We start from the raw sequence: 20274 nt of genomic DNA on the forward strand, positions 1-20274 counted from the left end.
TATCTGTCTAAAAGAGTGCTCCTTCAGTCAGTTTTGGCAAGGATTTTCCTCTCTCTGCTATTGTATGGTCAGGACCTAGCATTGTGCCCAGCAAGCTGAAGACACTAAATAAGCATGTGAATGAATGAATAAATATATGATTGGTTTTGATGAAAGTAATTCAGAACTTTTCTGATTCATTCCCTTCTTTATACAGATAATTGGCTAAGAGTGATTTGTTAAGTGGAATTCCTACCCATTCATTTATTCCTCAATCCTCCTGTTCACCTGTTGAATATTTATTAAACACTTACTACTTATCAAGCGTGGTATTAACTGATGTTGGTACCAGAAAAAAATAAAACAGAACCCCTCCCCTCCCTTAAGGGAAATCAGTGCTGGTAAGGGAAATTGACATAGGTTAAATAATGACTCGGTGGCCACGTCTGTACTGCTGGAAGAGAGGGAGGCAAAAGAGACTTGAAGAGGGGTTGACTTGTGAGCTGAGTGCAGAGAGAGGAGGGGACAAATGACAGTGCCGGAAAGGAGGTTGTAGGCAGAGAAGAGCCTCTACAAAGATGTGGCATGCGTCAGGGACTCAAGTGGTGCCGTGTGATGAATGCTTGGAATGACTTTGGGAAAGAATACACCTTTGTGGTTGGCTTCCCAAATGGCTCAGAGGGTAAAGAATCCATCTGTAATGCACGAGATGCTTGGGACTCGGGTTTGGTCCCTAGGTTGGGAAGATCCCATGGAGGAGGGCATGGCAACCCACTCCAGTATGCTTGCTTGGAGAATCCCACGGACAGAGGAGCCAGGCAGGCTACAGTCCATAGGGTTACAAAGAGTCAGACATGGCTGATGCAACTGAGCAGGCATGCACACCTTAATGGTTGGGTTGTGGGCTTGAGTCAGAATGCCTGTGTTTAAATTCTGGCTTTATATGTATTGGTTATGAGCTTTATACTTTTGGGTACCTTAAGATCTACATCTTAGTTTCCTCACCTGTAAAAGTAGAAATAATAGATCTTTCTTCATACAGTAGTCTGGAGCAAAGGTTAAAAGAAATACATTTGTATCTTCTACATGACAAGAGCTTCACCTAAGTTTGGGGCTACTGTTGTCTTGATTATTATTAGGAAATGGTGCCAGACAAGATAAAATTGGTAAGGTGGGTTAGGTGAGACTGTGGAAAAACAGTGTTTGAATCTTATTCTGTGTGCATTGGGCCACAACTGGGATGACTATGAGTTAGGGAGGCAACTATTTGGGTTTTGGGTTTCCCTGGTGGCTCAGTGGTAAAGAATTCTCCTACAACACAGGAGACGTGGTTTGATCCCTGGGTCGGGAAGATCCCCTGGAGAAGGAAATGACAGCCCACGCCAGTAATCTTGCCTGGGAAATCACATGGGCAGAGGAGCCTGGCAGGCTACAGTTGATCGGATCCCAAAAGAGTTGCACACGACTTAGCAGTTAAACAACAAAGTTTGGGTTTTATTTGAAAAAGGAAGAAGTTCCAGATTGCCAAATAGAAAAGAGACTTCAAAGAGAAGGGACTGAAGACTGGGGACCTATCTGGAAGATGTGATTGTCAGTGGTATTGGGGTACAGAGGAGGCAGAGCCTCTAGGAAGATAAACTGGATATGGAACGATAAGGATGGGGCTGGGGCCTCGAATCTTCGCAGCCTGGACAACTGCGTGCTTCAGACTGCTTAGGAGAGCATTAGTCTGTAGAGTTTTGTTCAGAGCGTGGTGGTCCGTGGACTAGCATCACCTGGGAGTAGGATAGAAATTCAGAAGTTCCAGACCTTACCCCACAGCTCCTGAATCAGAATTGCACTGAACCAGATCCCCAGGTAATATGAGTGCACAGTACTAGTACAGAGTAGGTTTTACATACTACAGCCCTTTGACCTAATCCGGGTTGCCGTCTCTTTTTGTTTTTAGCTTGAGAGCTAAGAATTTTTTTGGAGTTGATTTACAAAAGTAAGTTAGTTTCAGGTGTACAGAAAATTAATTCAGTTATATCAGTGCTTATATATACTTATTAATTTTTTTCCAGTATAGTTTATTTTTCAATCTGGTTCCATGTGCTATGTGGTAAATCTTTGTTATTTATTTATTTTATATATGATAGTGTATATCCATTAATCCCCAACTCCCAATTTATCCCTCCTTCCCTTCTTTTATGTTTGTTTCCGATGTCTATGAGTCTGTTTCTGTTGGGTAAATAAGTTCATTTATACTATTTTTTTTTGATTCCACATATAAGTGTAACATATTTGTCTTTCTCTGTCTGACTTACTTCACTTAGTATGATAATCTCTAGGTCCATCCATGTTGCTGCAGACAGCATTATTTCATTCTTTTTCTTTGGCTGAGTAATGTTCTATCATAAATAGTCTATTACACACACACACACACACACACACACACACACACGCTACATCTTCTTCATCCATTCATCTGTTGAATGCCTTTTATATTTTTTAAATGGTTGGAGAAAAGGAAGAAAAATATGACATAAAATTATATGAAATTCAAATTTCAGTGTCCTTAACTCAAGCTTTACTGGAACCCAGCCAGGTTCAATCCTGACGCATTGTCAATTATTGCTTTTGCTCTGCATCTGCAGAGTTGAGTAGTTGCCACAGAGAAGGCACAACCCACTAAGCCAAAAATGTTTACTATGAGGCTCTTAACAGAAAGTTTCCAGACTTCTGATCTGGAGAAAGAACTTGGGAGTTAAGAATACCTAAGTTCTAGTGCTAGGGATTCCCTGGTGGCTCAGCGGTAAAGAAGAGACTCGAGTTTGATCCCTAGGTTGGGAAGACGCCCCTGGAGAAGGAAATGGCCTCCCACCCCAGTATTCTTGCTGGGAAATCCCATGGACGGAGGAGCCTGGAGGGCTCTAGTCCATGGGGTGGCAAAAAAAGTCAGATAGGAATTAGAGAACAACAACCAAGTTGTTTAAAATATCTGTTCTGGTTTTTTTTCCACTTGTAAAATGAAGATATAATTTCTACCTTGCAAAATCATAATAATAAATGGGAATGATACCTATTGTGCTTACTTCAAAGGCTAGCACATAGTAAGTATTCAGTACACATCAGCAATTATTACTCAGTAAAAATATTAGTAAATGACCAATGTACACCCCAGGGCTTTTACTTGAATCCTGCATCATGCAGATTTCTTTTCAGACACATCTAACACTGCTGCTTTTTTGAACATTCACTCTAAGTTACCTAGATTTCGACCCTGTCAACTAACCGATTTTAGAGGAACGTGTAGTAATAAAGAAAATTACTCCTTTACATCAGTAGTTAAACCTGTCATGAATAATGATATTAATAACTAATAACCTACAATGTGGTATAGATACTAGGGAGTAATTTATTTTGATATTTTTATGCCATCATAATGAATTTGCTTGTTATTCATTGTAACTCTACATTCAAGGCATAAATCAATGTTGCTTTATATTCTGGGCAGATGTTGTGTGTATTTCCAGAGGTTTTCTAGGGTAAAGAATTAACATTTATTAATAGTAACAGAAGCATAGGGGTGCTTTGAATACATTTGAAAAGCATCATTAAAAGAAAATCATTGTCATGGATTTTTTCCCCCATTTTGAGGAAATGCTGCAAGTAACCATGCTGGTATTTAATACGTGGACCTTGATTTGAACTTAAATTGAATGTAGATAAACGTTTTGGTTATCTCCTCAACTGAAGTATAACTTTTCCTCAAAAGAAAGATACTATTTCAAGAAAAATGGAATGTTCCTGCCTTTTTACCTTGGCCTTTTCTTATTAGCTTCTCTCTGATATCTCTTCTAGCAAACAGTGATATCCAGGGATGCTTAGTGCAAAGAGCAAGGCAACAGCAAAACTGAGGATTTATGTGCAGCTGTTTCTTGGTTGTGCATATAAGACTGGGCCGTGGTGTTAAATATCAGATAATTTTCTTTGATCTTCAATTATTGTAAATATCTTCTCTTAGCACAGCCTTTAGTGGTTAGGAAATAGAGAAACCGACTCAGATTTCTAACATGTTATAATTATGACAAGTAAAAAAGAATAGAATATTGCCTCTTAATATGAAACAATCTATTTCTTCACAACTTTGTAGAGATAGATACATATATGCTTTCTATTTATATTCTTATTCTCCATCTTAATTTGCTTTGTTAATCAACATTTATATTTCTAGTTGGTCTCTACTAGAATTATGCCAAAATTATGTATATACAATTGTTGAGAATATTTTGAACTTTTATTTAAACTTCTTCAAATTAAAAATTTAAATGTGAGTTCTTTTTAAAAGATCTTAGGTTGAAAACAGCATGAAAGAATTCTCTAGAATTCTTTTAAATATAAAAGAATATTACATTTAAATTACAGATAGTACAGAAGTATCCAAAAAGCCTTTAAAATGACTATCATTTAAAATAAATGTGTACTTGTTTACTAACATATTAATAAACATGCAATATACTAATTAGTAAATTTGCAATATGTAAAAACTGGATAGTCCCATAATTAGCATTACTAAACTGCTAGTGAAAAAAAAATGTGCTTATTTTCTGTACTACATTTAGGATGGTGAACTTGCTATGAAGATCTCATCCTCTTGTTTCTGTCTTTTCTATACTAGAAACACTAAGGCAGTAAAAATTTGATAATGGAAATTTCAACTTGGTTGAGCAAGTTAAGCAATCTAAACACTTAGTTGCAAAGTTGCCATAAAGAGTTAAAAAGACAAAAACAGAAACTTACTGTAGGGAATCAGGTGGCTAAGTGATAATATGGAGGGAAAGTAGCCATATTTCAAAGAAAATTCAAATGACTATTTCTTACTGGACGGTGCAATCTTATGAAACATTGCTAACAATGGATGTGTTGTCTAATTTGAAGCACATTTATCATATGAGGTGACTGGAATACCATTGTATATTTCCACACGCGACAATGTAGCCTTGTATTTTCTTCTTGGCACATAGCTCTTAGAGTTTCTAACTTTGGAAGGTGAAGTTGTTTGACGACTTGAATCAATTGTAAAATGGTCACCCTTCCTTTAGCTACTGAGTATTCAGTCCAGGGACATAGTTCTGAAAATTAAAAAGAAACAACTGGATTGCAAAGCATTATTGCAGGCTTAATCTGAGTGGACTTTAGATATTTAGGGAACTGAAACCCTTGCTACTTCACTGGGGCTTTTGCTCTATAACCTAATGATGCAGACCTCGGATATTACCATAAAAGAAAGAGGCTAATCATTCAAACATTTGCATCAAATACCTGCAGAACAGTGTATATATGTGTGTGAGTTGCTCAGTTGTGTCCGACTCCTTGTGACCCCATGGACTGTGGCCCACCAGGCTCCTCTGTCTGGGGGATTCTCCAGGCAAGAATACTAGAATGGGTATCCATTCCCTTCTCCAGGAGATCTTTCCAAACCAGGGATTGAACCAAAGTCCTCTTCACTGCAGGTAGATTCTTTACCGTCTGAGCCACAGGGAAGCCCATACTGCGTATGGTTAGAGTCAAACCAACATGATTCCATAAGAAAGTTTTTCTTTCTGTTTCTGTAACATAATAATGCTTTGTTTGGGTGGTTACTAAGATGCTTATTCAAAAGGAACAGCAAGAAAAATGCTGGATAGCTGCACTGCAATTAGAGCTGCTAAAAATCATAGTTGACCAAACATATCTTTGGAAAGGTGCCATAATATTTCTTTTATGCATCTAGTGAGGATAGACCCGATGCATTTAGCTTGTGACCTGCTTGAAGAAGCTTGTAAGAGAGCGAAGTATTTCCTTCTAGTTTTTCTTTACTGCTTTTAGAAAGAAAGACTCAAAGTTTAGACTAAGATATAGGAAACTTTCATGTCTCTCAGCGGGTAGCAGAAAAGAAAGAAAGCAAGGCTGTTTGTCATATCTTTACATAATATGTTAGACTTAGCTTATGGGCAAGGATTTTTGCAGGACTCGGAATCAACACATATTGTATACACGAAGAAACTTTAATGAAGGGCTCACTTATAGAGGCATGATCTTATAAAGAGAACATACAGGTATGTTGGGGCACTACGAGACTGGCCAAAGCAGGAAGTCTTCAGCAGAGAGGGGACTTGCCATCCGCCTTCCTGGTGAATCAGATGATACAGAATCTGCCTGCAATGCGGGAGATTCAGGTTCAACTCCTGGGTGAGAAGCATCCCTGGAGAAGAGAATGGCTATCCACTCTAGTATTCATGCCTGGAGAATCCCATGGACAGAAAAGCCTGGCAGGCTACAGTCCATGGGGTCGCAAGGAGTCAGACACAACTAAGCAACTACCGCAACACAATCCAAGTTTAAGCTTCAAGGTTACTCATAACTTAGACTCCTTCCAAGGTCCTGAAAGGAGTCAGTGATGGGTTCTCATGGTCATATATTTTAAAATACAATTTACAGGTTTAATTTTACAAGTTTTGGGCTTTGTAAAACCTGGATATGAAGTGAAGAGCTGACTTATTAGAAAAGACCCTGATTCTGGGAAAGATTGAAGGCAGGAGGAGAAGGGGAAGGCAGGAGGAGAAGGGGACGACAGAAGACAAGATAGTTGGATGGTGTCACCGACTTACTGGACATGAGTTTGAGCAAGCTCTGGAAGACGGTGAAGGACAGGGAGGCCTGGTGTGCTGTAGTCCATGGGGTCGCAGAGTTGGACACGACTGAGTAACTGAATAATAACACCTGGATATGCCTTGGGCCACAGGATAAGGAGAGGACCAAGTTACCTGAGAGAAGTGAAGTCATGGGGTTAATCGATCGGGAGGCTGCTTCACAGGAAGTGGAGTTGTAGAGAGACATGGCTGCTTCTAAGAACACAGCCCAGGGCAGGGAGGAAGGGAGAAATACCTTGAATCCTCTCTCATCCCCCTTTCTAGTTTTCTGATGACACTTTCCATTGGCTGAATCCAACATGAAGTCGGCAGATAAAAAGCCCAGGTGAAGCTGTATGAACACGGGCATCCTAAGATGTCGAGTTGAGCAGAGAAGAACCAGGAACATTGTGAAAAATAAAATCAAACTGGGGTCCTGCTTTTTAATTCTGATATTTTAAACATACAATATCATGTATTAGATTCTCTTTTAGAGACCACCATGAGCCTAGAAATGTATGGGGAAGGGCGTTTCTTATGGTAGATTCTGAGAAGAATAATGTGCAACATAATTTTTTTTTTTTTTTTTTTAGAGTGTCTTTTTTTTTTTTTTTTAATTTTTATTAGTTGGAGGCTAATTACTTTACATCATTACAGTAGTTTTTGTTATACATTGATATGAATTAGCCATGGATTTACATGTACTCCCCATCCCAGTCCCCCCTCCCACCTCCCTCTCCACCCGATCCCTCTGGGTCTTCCCAGTGCACCAGGCCCGAGCACTTGTCTCATGCACCCAACCTAGGCTGGTGATCTGTTTCACCCTAGATAATATACATGTTTCAATGCTGTTCTCCTGAAACATCCCACCCTCGCCTTCTCCCAGAGTCCACAAGTCTGTTCCATACATCTGAGTCTCTTTTTCTGTTTTGCATATAGGGTTATCGTTACCATCTTTCTAAAGTCCATATATATGTGTTAGTATACTGTAATGGTCTTTATCTTTCTGGCTTACTTCGCTCTGTATAATGGGCTCCAGTTTCATCCATCTCATTAGAACTGATTCAAATGAATTCTTTTTAATGGCTGAGTAATAAAGTAATCTATAGATTCAATGCAATCCCTATCAAACTACCAACAGTATTTTTCACAGAACTAGAACAAATAATTTCACAATTTGTATGGAAATACAAAAAACCTCGAATAGCCAAAGTAATCCTGAGAAAGAAGAATGGAACTGGAGGAATCAATCTGCCTGACTTCAGACTCTACTACAAAGCCACAGTCATCAAGACAGTATGGTACTGGCACAAAGACAGAAATATAGATCAATGGAACAGAATAGAAAGCCCAGAGATAAGTCCACGAACCTATGGTCACCTTATCTTCGACAAAGGAGGCAAGGATATACAATGGAAAAAAGATAACCTCTTTAACAAGTGGTGCTGGGAAAACTGGTCAACCACCTGTAAAAGAATGAAACTAGAACACTTTCTAACACCATACACAAAAATAAACTCAAAATGGATTAAAGATCTAAATGTAAGACCAGAAACTATCAAACTCCTAGAGGAGAACATAGGCAAAACACTCTCCGACATAAATCACAGCAGGATCCTCTATGACCCACATCCCAGAATTTCAGAAATAAAAGCAAAAATAAACAAATGGGACCTAATGCAACATAATTTTTAAAGTTGTACTGCATACTTCAGTTTGTACAAGAGCCTTGGTTAAAACAAGTAACAGAACACACAGAACAACCACAGGCCAGAGTGTCCCTCATGGTAAATTGTGATGGGGAGGAAATGACTGTGAGTTATAAACAGAGATATTCAACCTACAGACACTTTCCAGATGAACAACTACCTTTCGACCTGAGCTTTCGTTAATAACTGTTCAAATATTTACACGTATCACTGATGAATGGGTAGGAATGTTAGCCTCCTGAAGCGTTGTCTTGGAGATGAAGGCTTTTCTGGTAGGACGAGGGAGAGAGAATTTATTTTTCATGAATGGGTTCTAGACCGAGGGACTGCCAATTATGCTAGTCAACAAATGGAGGATGTTACAGCAAGATTGCTAAGTTTTGGGTTTTTCCTTCTAAACTCCAAGGTAGGTTTTTTGTTTTTGTTTTTTTCCCATTGTTGTTTTGCTTGTTTGGATGAGCTTCAGTCAAAGGAAGTCAGCTTTGCAGCATGCCTGAGACTATTGTGTCCATCTTTGTATGTATCCCGTTGTTCCTTATTTGGGTAATAGATGTCTTCTTTGGAATCTACTGTAAACCTGGGTTTTACAAATGGGAATGCACTTTGCTTGTCTGTTTTGATCTTCATTTTAAGAAAAACTGTGATGTTGGATGGTAAACTAAAGAATCCTTTGATGTCGTGTGGCACTATTTCTCCTCTTCTTAGGTTATCTGTCATCTTCCCTAGCCTCACGTCCTGGGCCTTCTCTTTCATATTGATTTCCCAGTACAAAAGCATCTTGCTCCCCGCAAGAGTTCCATGGACGGCCTTGTCGGTGCTCTTCCCGCTGCCTGACATCCCTTCCTGTTTCTAGTCACTCACCTATCTCTTACTCATCTTAATTCAGACCTGGCATCCTTACAAGAAACCACCTCCAATTCTCTCTGTACCTCTATGACATCATTTACATAGCATATATCACATCATATCTGTGTGCTTGACTTTGCCTCCTGGACTACACGCCCTTCCAAGTCAGGGAAAGGGTCTGATTCCTACCTGTACCCAGAGTGTGTAGGATCTGGCATGAAGCAGATCATCAGTAAGTATTGGTTGAGCTGAACAATTGTATAACCGTACAGATTCCATTTTCCCCAAAGCAAGAAACACTACATAATCCTCAAGGTAGCTCTAGTGTCCTAGTTAAAACTTAGTCCAATGTGTAAAATTTAATTATCTCTCCCTGATTAATTGGCTCCTGAGATGACTTTTGGATTTTCCCTGTGCTTGGGGTAAAATTAGACCAGTAAGTGTCTGCTCCATCACACTGAGCTACCTGAAAGAGTTAGCTATACTTTTTCTTAAGTCTACATTTGCAGATTAGGTAATACCTTTTATATGAAACAGTAGAGAAAGCAACTAACCTGATGACCACTCTATGCCAAGTCCACAGTGAGCAAGGTGGCAATGATAATATCCATTATCACACAGGTCTCATGCCCACTCTGTCATATGGAGAGAATATGGATCTTATGGTCATTTGTTACCCAGGAAAGGTCAAGTAATTTCCCCAAGATCACCGTTCTGGAGGCAGCAGGATTTGAACCCTGATCTTCCTCAGTCAGGTCCAGTGCTTTCTATTCATTATTCCATCTCAGAACTGAAATCCATCATGATAAGACATTATTTTTACTTTCATCTGACCAATACTCAATACTTAAATAGTTTTGAGGAGGTTTTGGCCTCAACCAAAAAGCCATATCGTGCACTGGGCAAATGATGTACATTTTCAGCAGTTTAATGAGAATTGACTTTGGAGGTAGTATTGGAGAGGAATGAAGACTTTGAAAAAGATAAAGAAATGATTGAGACTAATGATATACTGAATATATAACTTAGGGCAAGGAAACATACTCTTTAAGATAAGTTTCTCAGGAAAGATGTTTATCAGTGTTCCTAAAAATGCATGGGCTCTGTACCTTCCTAGGAAGTGGACTGGAAATCTGCTTTGGGTCTATACATATGATGAGTCAATTTGCCAATGAAGTGTTTGGGGTTGGACTATTTTCTATCTGCTTTTCTAAGTACCTGAGTGTTTTATACCTTGCTAGGCATCATCTATTTCAGAGGAGAGCACTTTTAAAATGGGTTTCCCTCTAAACTCAGTCACATTTTTAGTGCATGGTGAAATTCATTTGAATAATGGGCTTTATTTTCTGTGTGCTTTCAGCAGAATTGTGAGCATGGAAAGAAAACAAGACAGATTTGTAGGATAGCTGCAAAGTGAAAAATATGCATTTGAGTGAGTGATGGCATGTAGTTGATTTTATTCCCCCACCCTTTACGGATCCTTCCCCAGGGTTTCACAGATGGGGGAGGGGTGGCTCTTGTCCTTGAATTCACATCAGGATATTGTGACACTTCACACGATAGATTCCAGGGAGAAATACATCCCGAGATTTGCAAAGACTAAAGAGGCCTGGCAAAATGGAATCCATTTGCTTAAAATGGTAGGGAGTTTATTTACTGGATTAAGTGTGAGGTATGTTGATAACAGATGGAACAAATGATCACATGACATATTTAAATAGTCTAAGGATAACCTCGATGTCCTGGTCAATGTTCCTTCTCTCGATTAATGCCAGTGCTAATTAACTGGCACAAGTGTTCCTAGCCATATGGGGGATGTTGCTGAAAGCCGGCTGGCAGCCTATATCCAGCCACTACCTGTGCGTAATTTAGTGCTTAGCTCGGTGCTTTGGGACTTCCATAATGGAACAGCCCAGCGCAGAGACAGCCAATGGTGGCAAGCATCACAATGTCATCTTTGCTCCTTTTATGTACATCATTCCATATGTGGTTGACAAATTAGACCTTGTGTTGACTTTTTGTGGGATAAGTGATGCTGTACTCAGTCCATGTTTGATGGTTGGTTCCTTGAGTTCCTGACTGGTCTGTTAGTTGATTTTTATTCCAACCTCCTAATAATAGGCAGTTAATTCAGAAATGATCTTCATCGAACTGATTCTATGCCAGTCAGCAATCTATCTGCTTTACGACTTGAAATATGAAAGGAAAAACTAGTTGAGGTCAATAAAGTAATGTGGTTTGGAATTTAGGTTCTATGTTCATCTCTCACTGTGATTCTCATAGGAAGCAAGTGTGCTGGGGGGAAGACTGCCGGATTTGGAGTGTCATGATTTGGGGAAGAATCCCACTCAGGTTGGTCATGAGCCTTTTGGCCCTGGGTGCTCCAATAGGCTGGCCTAGGAAAGAGAAGATTTCATTCCAGCAATTTCCACCAGTCTTTTCCAAGCCAATTCAAATAAGAATAAAGTTGAGGAACTTTACTTGTGGTAGAGTGGTTAAGAATCCTCTTGCCAAGGCAGGGGACATGGATGAGACCCCTGGTCTAGGAACTAAGAAGCCCATGTGCCACGACCACCGAGCTCACCCGCTGCAAGTACTGAAGCCTGTGAGCCCTGGAGCCCGTGTTCTGCACCGGCAGAGGCCACCGCGGTGCGAGGCCCTAGCCCTGCAACCAGAGCTGCTGCTGCTGCGGAGGCGCTTCAGCCCTGTCCGACTCTGCGCGACCCCACAGACCGCAGCCCACCAGGCTCCCCCGTCCCTGGGAGTCTCCAGGCAAGAACACTGGAGTGGGTTCCCATTTCCTTCTCCAGTGCATGAAAGTGAGAAGTGAAAGTGAAGTCGCTCAGTCGTGTCCGACTCCTCGCGACCCCATGGACTGCAGCCCACCAGGCTCCTCCGTCCATGGGATTTTCCAGGCAAGAGTACTGCAGTGGGTCACCATTGCCTTCTCCCTACAACTAGAGAGTAGCTGCCATTCGCCACATATAGTGAAAGCCTGCATGCGGCAATAAAGAGCTCATGTAGCTATAGAATAAATAATAAAAGCAGCATATTTCTCTCTCTTTAAAAGAAAGAGTAAAGTTGAAGTGAAAATAGGATGCCCATGTAATTCGTCATGAACATGGACACTTAAAAGTGAAGAGTTCATTAGTAATTATTCGGGGACTCTGGCATAAGACAGGACTGACCTGGAGACACTGGGGCGTGTGCTATCTGTCACAGTCAGGGCACCACACTCAGTCTGCAAATGCAACCTGGAGACAAGCCCTGGAGAGTTCCCTAGTCTGACCAGGAAAGAGGATTCCAGCCTCTCAGGGCCTCCCAGACAGCAACTGTGAAGCCTTGTCTTGGGAAAAGCTGTTTTGAACCCCTCTTTACCTCGGTTGGCTATGAACAGGGGGTAGGGTACCTGCATCTCAGGACTGGGGAAAGGAGTGAATTAGATGTGCACAGAGCTCCTGGGACAGGGGCTGTCACTCAGCAGTTGCTCGTTCATAAATATCGCCTTGTCCTCCTGCCTCCGTCCTCCCCCTCCTCCCTTCCCCATGGAGACAGCTGCACTCTATAGGATGTAGCAATATGCATTTTTAAAGGAAGGGACCAGAGTTTTGTATTCCTTAATTGATGCTGACCCCTTTGAAGTCAGCCATAGTGTGTTATTAATCATTTATCCCAGTCACATGGTTCCCTGGGACAGAGTAGTACTCGGTAAATATTCGATGAATAGATGAATGAATTCAAGAATAAAAGAATCGTGATTGTTCCACAGTAGAGGTTTCTCAGAGACAAGTGTGGCTGCATTCTTGGCTGATAAGAATTCAGGAAGCAGGAGAATTCAGAGTGGTCTCTCCCAAATGGAAACTTAAGCTGAGTGGCAAAATAAGAAGGCTGTTCACGAGGGTTTGTCACAACCAAGGAAGAACTGGCACTCCTGTCCCCACTTGGCTCCTAAGTTCCTGCTGAGTTTCTGAGATGGAGAGGAAGCAAATATGGAGCCCAGCACAGCGGGGAGAGAGAAACACATGTAATTTCCCTTGCGCCCACCCTCTGCCTCCCACACCAGCAATCATGTCGCTTCTAGCCACCAGGCTGCTCTAACAGGCTGCTGCATGCCCGGCTTGCGATGGTCGGACCCAGGAGCCTGAGAATATCAGCTCTTTGGGCCAGAGAGGAGTTTGGTGTCCACATCTCAAGCCTGTGAAATCTGATGGGCCCTGTACTGACTTAGTGGCTTTTGTTTCCTGTCTGCACTAGGGGTGGTAAGGATGTTCTGGGGAGGATATGGATAAGATCTGAGATGTGGACCAGAGTGTGGGCTCTGGGGTGACACTGCCCAGCTCTGATTACAAATTCCAGCTCTACTGATTACAACAGTGTGACCCTGTGCAGACTGATCAAATTCTTTAAGTCTCCATTTCCCCATTTATTAAACAGTGATAATAATTATATCTTCAGACATGACTTAACGACTGAACAGCAACAACAATAATTATATCTACCTTACAGGGTCATTTTGAAGGTAAAATGAGATGATTTATGTAAGCATTTAGGGCTTCCCAGGTGGTGCAATGGGCTTTCCTGGTGGTTCAGATGGTAAAGAATCTGCCTGCAATGCAGGAAACCTGGGTTTGATCCCTGGGTTGGGAAGATCCCCTGGAGGAGGGCATGGCAACCCACTCCAGTATTCTTGCCTGGAGAATCCCCATGGACAGAGGAGCTTGGTGGGCTACAGTCCATGGGGTTGCAAAGAATCAGACTCACCTGAGTGACTAAGCACAGACACACAAAGCATTTTGTATTGTATTTGACACATAGTAGGCACACGATAATTATTAGCCACTGTTTTCCATATTAGGGCTAGTAGGATTGTTGCCATCATTGTTAATGGGGTTTGGACGTGACCCTTCATAATACTGAACTGTCTCAAAGAGGTGGTTGCTCCCAGTTAGCCTGCACCAGGGAACCTCCAGGGGGAAAAATAGATATGGTAAGACAGGGAATTGTCACATCTAGTATATTACATGCTTCAATAGCCAGGAGATGATTAGTACAAATCTAATTTTGCACTAACCTACCAGAGGCTGAGGGCACAACTGGACTCCTTGGGTTCAGTTTGACTGTTGAAAGGAGTTGTTTACAGGAGAGGTCCCATGTGAATATTCAGAAATACCACCTGATATCAGTTAATAAGAGAGCAAAATCCATCTATCTGTACATACATACCTAATATTAAAAAAAATAATAATTACCCTCTCTACCAGTAAAGAAATATACTGAAACTACTCTCAGACTTGAAGCTTGAAGGGCACAATCAGCCCTGGGGGGAGAAAACCACAAAGATCAGAAAAAGAACTAATCCCCTATGCTTTTGGAGCTGGCTTTATCCGTGTCCTCTTTTCGTTCTTGTGTGTCTGAATCGCACTGTACCTTTGCTGCTCCCGCTACTAATACTATTCTTCTGTCAAGTGGCTGGTGCTCCAGACGGAGAGAATTTTTCTGTACTTGGAGCTGGAGCTGGGCGCTGGAAAATCCTGCCGCCCGGAGTTTGTGGCCGCACGACGCCATTCTTCCAGCCGGAGCCGCCGCGCCCCCGCGCACGTGTTCCGGCCACTGCGGGACCAGCCTCGCCTGGGCTGGTGAGGGGCTCTGCCTGATGGGGATGAAAAGTGAATTTCTCCTTTGTGCTTCCACCATGCAGTTCTCTCACGATGAAAATAGAACCTGCTTTCATCTTGCTGGGCCTGACGAAGAGATAGCTCCTAGACTGCAAGTCAGCATTTGCCGGCACGATGGTGTGGCAAAATCTATTTTTAAAAGTCTATACGTTCTCCTGGTAGACAAAATGAGTACTCTTTTCTGGGAGCAATGGGAGGGTAGGTACCCATGATGGGCTGTCAAGTAATGAAGGGAGATTAGCTCCCCACTTCTTTTCACTGGGAGCCTAGCATCCTGAAGCTACCTCCAGCCAAGTTATGACATGGAGAGTCGACTTGCCCGCCCCCTCCCCCGCCATCCCCGGAAGGACGGAGGGATCGCCCATCACCCTGTGTCCACTTCCAGCTGTTGTGGGTGGTGCGGGCTCTGCATCATCCACCTTTGTGACTCACATCCGCAGGTCACATGAGGCTGACCATTCTGACACGAGCGTCACTGGCATGGAAAAGTAAATTAAGAAATCAGGTTAGGTTTCTTTTGGTCTTTTGTTCCTCTTTGTTTGTAACCTGAGCGGATTAGGAAGACTTGGTGACGGCTTGATTAATCAGGAGTTCTTATGAAAACAAACTTGGGGACTTGGGGGACAATTAAAAAACCTGGATGAATGTAAAGTCACCCATGGCAGGCTGCGTGCTTCTCACACCCGAGCTTCGCCAACTGTGCCTGCTCTTATGCCGTCCTTCCTGCCGGGACCACTATCTCTGCCACTCTGTCCCCAGGTAGCATCTCATAGCCTCATCCTTTTCCTTTTCTCTCAAGTTCTGGCCTAATGATGGCTCGTTCTGGCCACTTGCCTGCTCATCAGAGATTATTCTAAGGCATCTTTCATATCGCTTTCATACTGCAGAGTGGTTCTCCAACTTTTCAGCAGTGGTTTTGTCCCTTGCCTCTTCAGTTAGATTGTAGATTATTTGGAGGGCAGAACAATGTTCTGTATATCTTTGCTATGTCTCTTTGGAGTATGTGTATGTATATTTCCTTGTTTTCCTTCTTATTATTTTTAACAAGTGTAATATATTTCCCTTATCTAAAATTATGAGTAGAGTTAATAAAAAATAAATTGAAAATACATGTTTTAAAATGGCAAACATTATTCACTTTAGGGTATGTAACTTATAATATGTATATATTTTAATTGCTCTAGCTGGGTGATGGAGAGACAAAGAGAACTGGGAGGAGAGAACAATGTATTTCATACATACTAGCCCTTGAATCCTCAGAACAAGCCTATGGAATATGAGCAATGATCATCTTTGTTTTAAGGATGGAGAAACTGAAGCTCAGAGCTCTGAACTGTCTTGCCCAATATTGGATAGCTAATACGTGATAGTGCATGCTATACATAAAGTGAAGCCGCTCAGTCGTGTCTGACTCTTTGCGACCCCGTAGCCTACCAGGCTCCTCCATCCATGGGGTTTTCCAGGCAAGAGTACTGGAGTGGGTTGCCATTTCCTTCTCCAGGGGATCTTCCTGACCCAGGGATTGAACCCAGGTCTCCCTCACTGCAGGCAGGCAGGCAGATGCCTTATTGTCTGAGCACCAGGGAAGTTCCTAAGTGCTATACATAGTACTTTGTAATTTATTATTATTATTTTTTACTTGACAATATAATAATCCTATCATTTATTTACTAAGTTCCTGGTATGTGTCATACATAATGTTAGGAGAATTTGCATTGGAACAGAAATAGCCTCTGCTCTCATGAAGTAGGAAAGAGATAATTGAAAAATTGAAACCATGTGGTCTATGCTGTATGCTAGCAGAAGTTCAGGGTACTGTGGGGGCATATGACAATATCTAATTTAATCCAGAAGTGGTGCACACATTTATTTATCTTCATTTCTCGTGACTATATTATTTCAAATAATCTCTTTATTTTAGAATAGTTTTTAATTTATGGGAAATGTGTAAAGATAGTACAGAACATTTTCACATACCTTGTAACCAATTTCACCTAATTTGCTGTCATATGACTGTGGCATACTTGTCACAACCAATGAACTCATCTTGGTACATCGCTGTTCACTGAGCTCCATACTTTAATAAGATTTCATTGGTCTTTCCATAATGTCCTTCCTCTGCTCCAGGAACCCGTCCAGGAGCCCATATCACACTTACTTGTCATGTATCCTTGGGCTTCTCTGGATTGTGGCAGTTTCTCAGACTTCCCTTGCTTTTGATGCCCTTATTAGATTTGAGGAGTTATTGGCGAGAACTTTTATAAGAATGTGCCTCAACTGATGCTTCTCTTGTGGTGAGGCTGGGGTTATGGATTTGGGGGGAACCTCACATAAATGAACGCCATCCTCAATACATCATGTCCAGAGTACATGCTAGCCACATGAATTATGATGAAGTTAACCTGGATCACTTGGCTAAGGTCTATGTGTGTGATTTCTGCACTATAAAATTACTCCCTACCCTGCATTCCAGATTGTACTTTTAGAAACAAGTCAGTATGTAAAGCCTACACTTAAGGGGTGGGGAATTAAGTTCCACTTCCTTGAGTGGAGAGTATGGTTATATTTTCACACTACATGGATGTTCCACCACTGATTTCCCCAGTGCCCTATTGATAGACATTGAACTTTTCCCATTTATATCAAACTTTAAAGCAATGCCACATGAATATCTTTTATGATTATCCTGGAACTCCTCAAATTATTTTCTTTAGAAAAACTCTTTTCTAAATAAATTTGGATCAGAGAGTAGGTATTTTTAAAAAGACTTTAAATTTTTTGTGGTGAATTAACTTTATAGAAAGGGAATACCAATTTACACTGGTGAGTGCTATTTTTACCAAACCATAGAAAGGATGTCTATTATTGCTTTTAATCACTGATGATTTGATAAGCAGAAAATTTAAGCATATAGTGGATGTACAATTAAAAGAAAGATATAAAATCAAAGTCCTATTTTGGCTGAAAAATCATCTTCATTATTTTGTTTTGCAAGGGAACAAACCCAGATCAGGTTGACTAAAATGTTAATTCAGTGGGTATTTGCTGTACCATGTTCTGGATAGGTAGATAGTTCCCACTCCTCAGGATATTTTAGTCTAGGAATGGAGGTAATATTAAAAATAAGCTCAGATTATTCCTGCAATTCAACTAATACCTCAAATTCAAATTGTACTTATATTTATTATATTAAAAATTCAAAAAAATCCTGTTTAGACTGTCTACATGACTTTTCATGTTGAAAAAAATGGTGAAGATTGCTTGAAGTATTTCTGCAGTGCTAAAATTTATTTAACATGAAATTTAGAGACCTACATAGATGGAGAGATTATTGGTGCATGAAAGAAACTTACACTCCAAACAGAAATTGTTTATGTAAATGTTGGACTCTGAACAGTTCTTCACTGAGGAAATCTGCCTTTGTGAGTTCACAGATGCCAAATGGGAAGTGATTATGAAAGAATTATGAATTCCAAGATGTAGTGTTACGTGCGCCTAAGTTTAGATTCCCAAAGGGACCAATTTACTAATACTAAGTGGATGAGCACAATGGGATATGGTGAAAACAGAACTGCACAGATTCAGTAAGTGTGGAAGTGAATTTTAAACAAATAACAGTAATGTGGGTGTTTCAAAGGACTGAGATTTCTTGTCCTAAACCCTATACTTATTTGGGATGATCTTAATGTACTATATTTAGATTGGAGACCAGAGGAAAAGAGAAAAAATTCTGAGATTATTAATAGCAAAATCTACTGATTCTGTGAAATCTGACTAGGCAGAGTGATAAGAAATTGGAAATCATTTAGAGACAATCAAAATCTAAAAATGGATACGGATTCCTTTCTTAGAGGGACATTTTCAGCTGTTCTTCAGTGAATTCAATTACTTTTCTGCCTCGCTGCTCATCAGTTCCTTGTTTGTCCCAAGGAGAGCTGTGCTGTTGATGGTTCCGTTTTAGAAAACACTTGCATCAGTAGGACAAGAGGTGAAATTTGAAAACTATTTCATTAAGGTCAAAAATCTAGGAAGTTGTACTTCTGCCCCTTCCTCCTTTTCCACTTCATCTTCCTCCCCCCTCCCTCTCCTCCCTCCTCCCTCTCTCTCTCTCTCCCTCCTCCTACCCCCTTCTCTTTCTCCCCACTTCCTCCCCTTCCTTCTTTCTTCCTTCTCCCGCTTCCTCTCCTTCCCTACCCCCTCCTTCTCCCTTCTCCTCCTCTATCTTCTTTTCTTCCTCTTCATTTGCTTTTACTTTTGGCAATTCATCATCTTCTGCACTAGAAAGACTGTGTCTGCTCATATTATATGGTATTCTTGGGTAGTTGATTTTAAGAGCTAAACTCTTTGCTTAGCTTAAAGTACAAAGGACAAAGAGCTCTGGCCACCCTCTGAAATGATGGTGGTTTTTTAGTCTCCAAGTCCAGTTAAAATCATTCTGAGTAGAACAGGTAAACAGGAGATGGGAAGGGATTATAGAAAAAATTCTTTATAATGTAATTGTAGCAGTGGTCAGTGCCGTGGCTTTGGTTCATGCAGTGAGTTATTTTTTAGTGATAATGCCCAACATGTATCTAGGGAAATAATACCTGGAGGGATCAATGGGTACAAAGCCCACTTCATGGTAACACTGTTCCCTAGGACAGTACCTGGCCCCGTAAAGCTGGAATGGTCTTACATCATAATTCCTGCCCCAAAAAGCAACTCCAGTGCCCTGTGACTTGGAATGGTTATATGTGAAATGGAGTTTAAATATTTTCTGTGTGGAGTTTGTCCCTTCGGGGATGAGGTTCAAGGCCTATTATTTCCATTTAGAAGATAATCCTGAAATTCTTTGTTTATTTCAGTGGCCCGTCTGATCTAGTCCGATGGATAGCACATTCTAATCTAGAAGTTATTTTTACTTTCTCTCTTACAAAGTTGTATTGATTGGTTAATCCATTTTATATATAAGGCATTACAAAATTATTTTCAGTGATTCAGAGTTCTATGTTTACCAAAGTCTCTGTATAACAAACACTAATTTCATAAGGCATTCTAAACAAAGCTACATTTTAACCTGCAGTTTGGAGACACTACTTTACATCTAGGCTTTACAGATGTAACATCTATTTCCTATAGAGCTGAGTTGTGTTCTGGAGTCTAGAGGGGAGTAATCTTATGCTGGGCTTTGAGCAGAAAGCCATCAAGAAGGATCCTGGCAAATTAGAACTGGATTTTATAGGGTTATTCTTTGTGAGACCCAGGTCTAATTTTTCAGAATGCCTGCAAAACAAGACAATTTATGAACTAAGTACAAAACAAAAAGCAAAACCAGTGACAAAAACACACACGTAGACACTTGAACTAGTGAGATAAAAACATCTCATGGATTAATTTTGTTGACGTCATCTGGTTTCATGCTTTCTGTTACTA

At 40.9% G+C, this 20274-nt stretch overlaps 1 protein-coding gene and 2 long non-coding RNA genes across 8 annotated transcripts in view; 1 reads left to right on the forward strand and 2 right to left on the reverse strand.

Annotated features, from left to right (window-relative positions):
- PPARGC1A (PPARG coactivator 1 alpha) overlaps nucleotides 1-20274 on the forward strand; it is a 694460-nt gene that overhangs the window by 515968 nt on the left and 158218 nt on the right. The window lies entirely within an intron of this gene.
- LOC139030263 (uncharacterized) lies at nucleotides 4883-15307 on the reverse strand. Its single transcript, XR_011482573.1, has 2 exons — nucleotides 14615-15307; nucleotides 4883-5093 (listed from the first exon to the last, which is right to left on the reverse strand). It is a non-coding gene; the product is annotated as an uncharacterized lncRNA (long non-coding RNA).
- LOC139030262 (uncharacterized) lies at nucleotides 6252-11735 on the reverse strand. Its single transcript, XR_011482572.1, has 3 exons — nucleotides 9742-11735; nucleotides 6889-7003; nucleotides 6252-6767 (listed from the first exon to the last, which is right to left on the reverse strand). It is a non-coding gene; the product is annotated as an uncharacterized lncRNA (long non-coding RNA).

This window comes from Odocoileus virginianus, chromosome 21, assembly GCF_023699985.2.
Source record: "Odocoileus virginianus isolate 20LAN1187 ecotype Illinois chromosome 21, Ovbor_1.2, whole genome shotgun sequence".
Taxonomy (NCBI): Eukaryota; Metazoa; Chordata; class Mammalia; order Artiodactyla; family Cervidae; genus Odocoileus; species Odocoileus virginianus.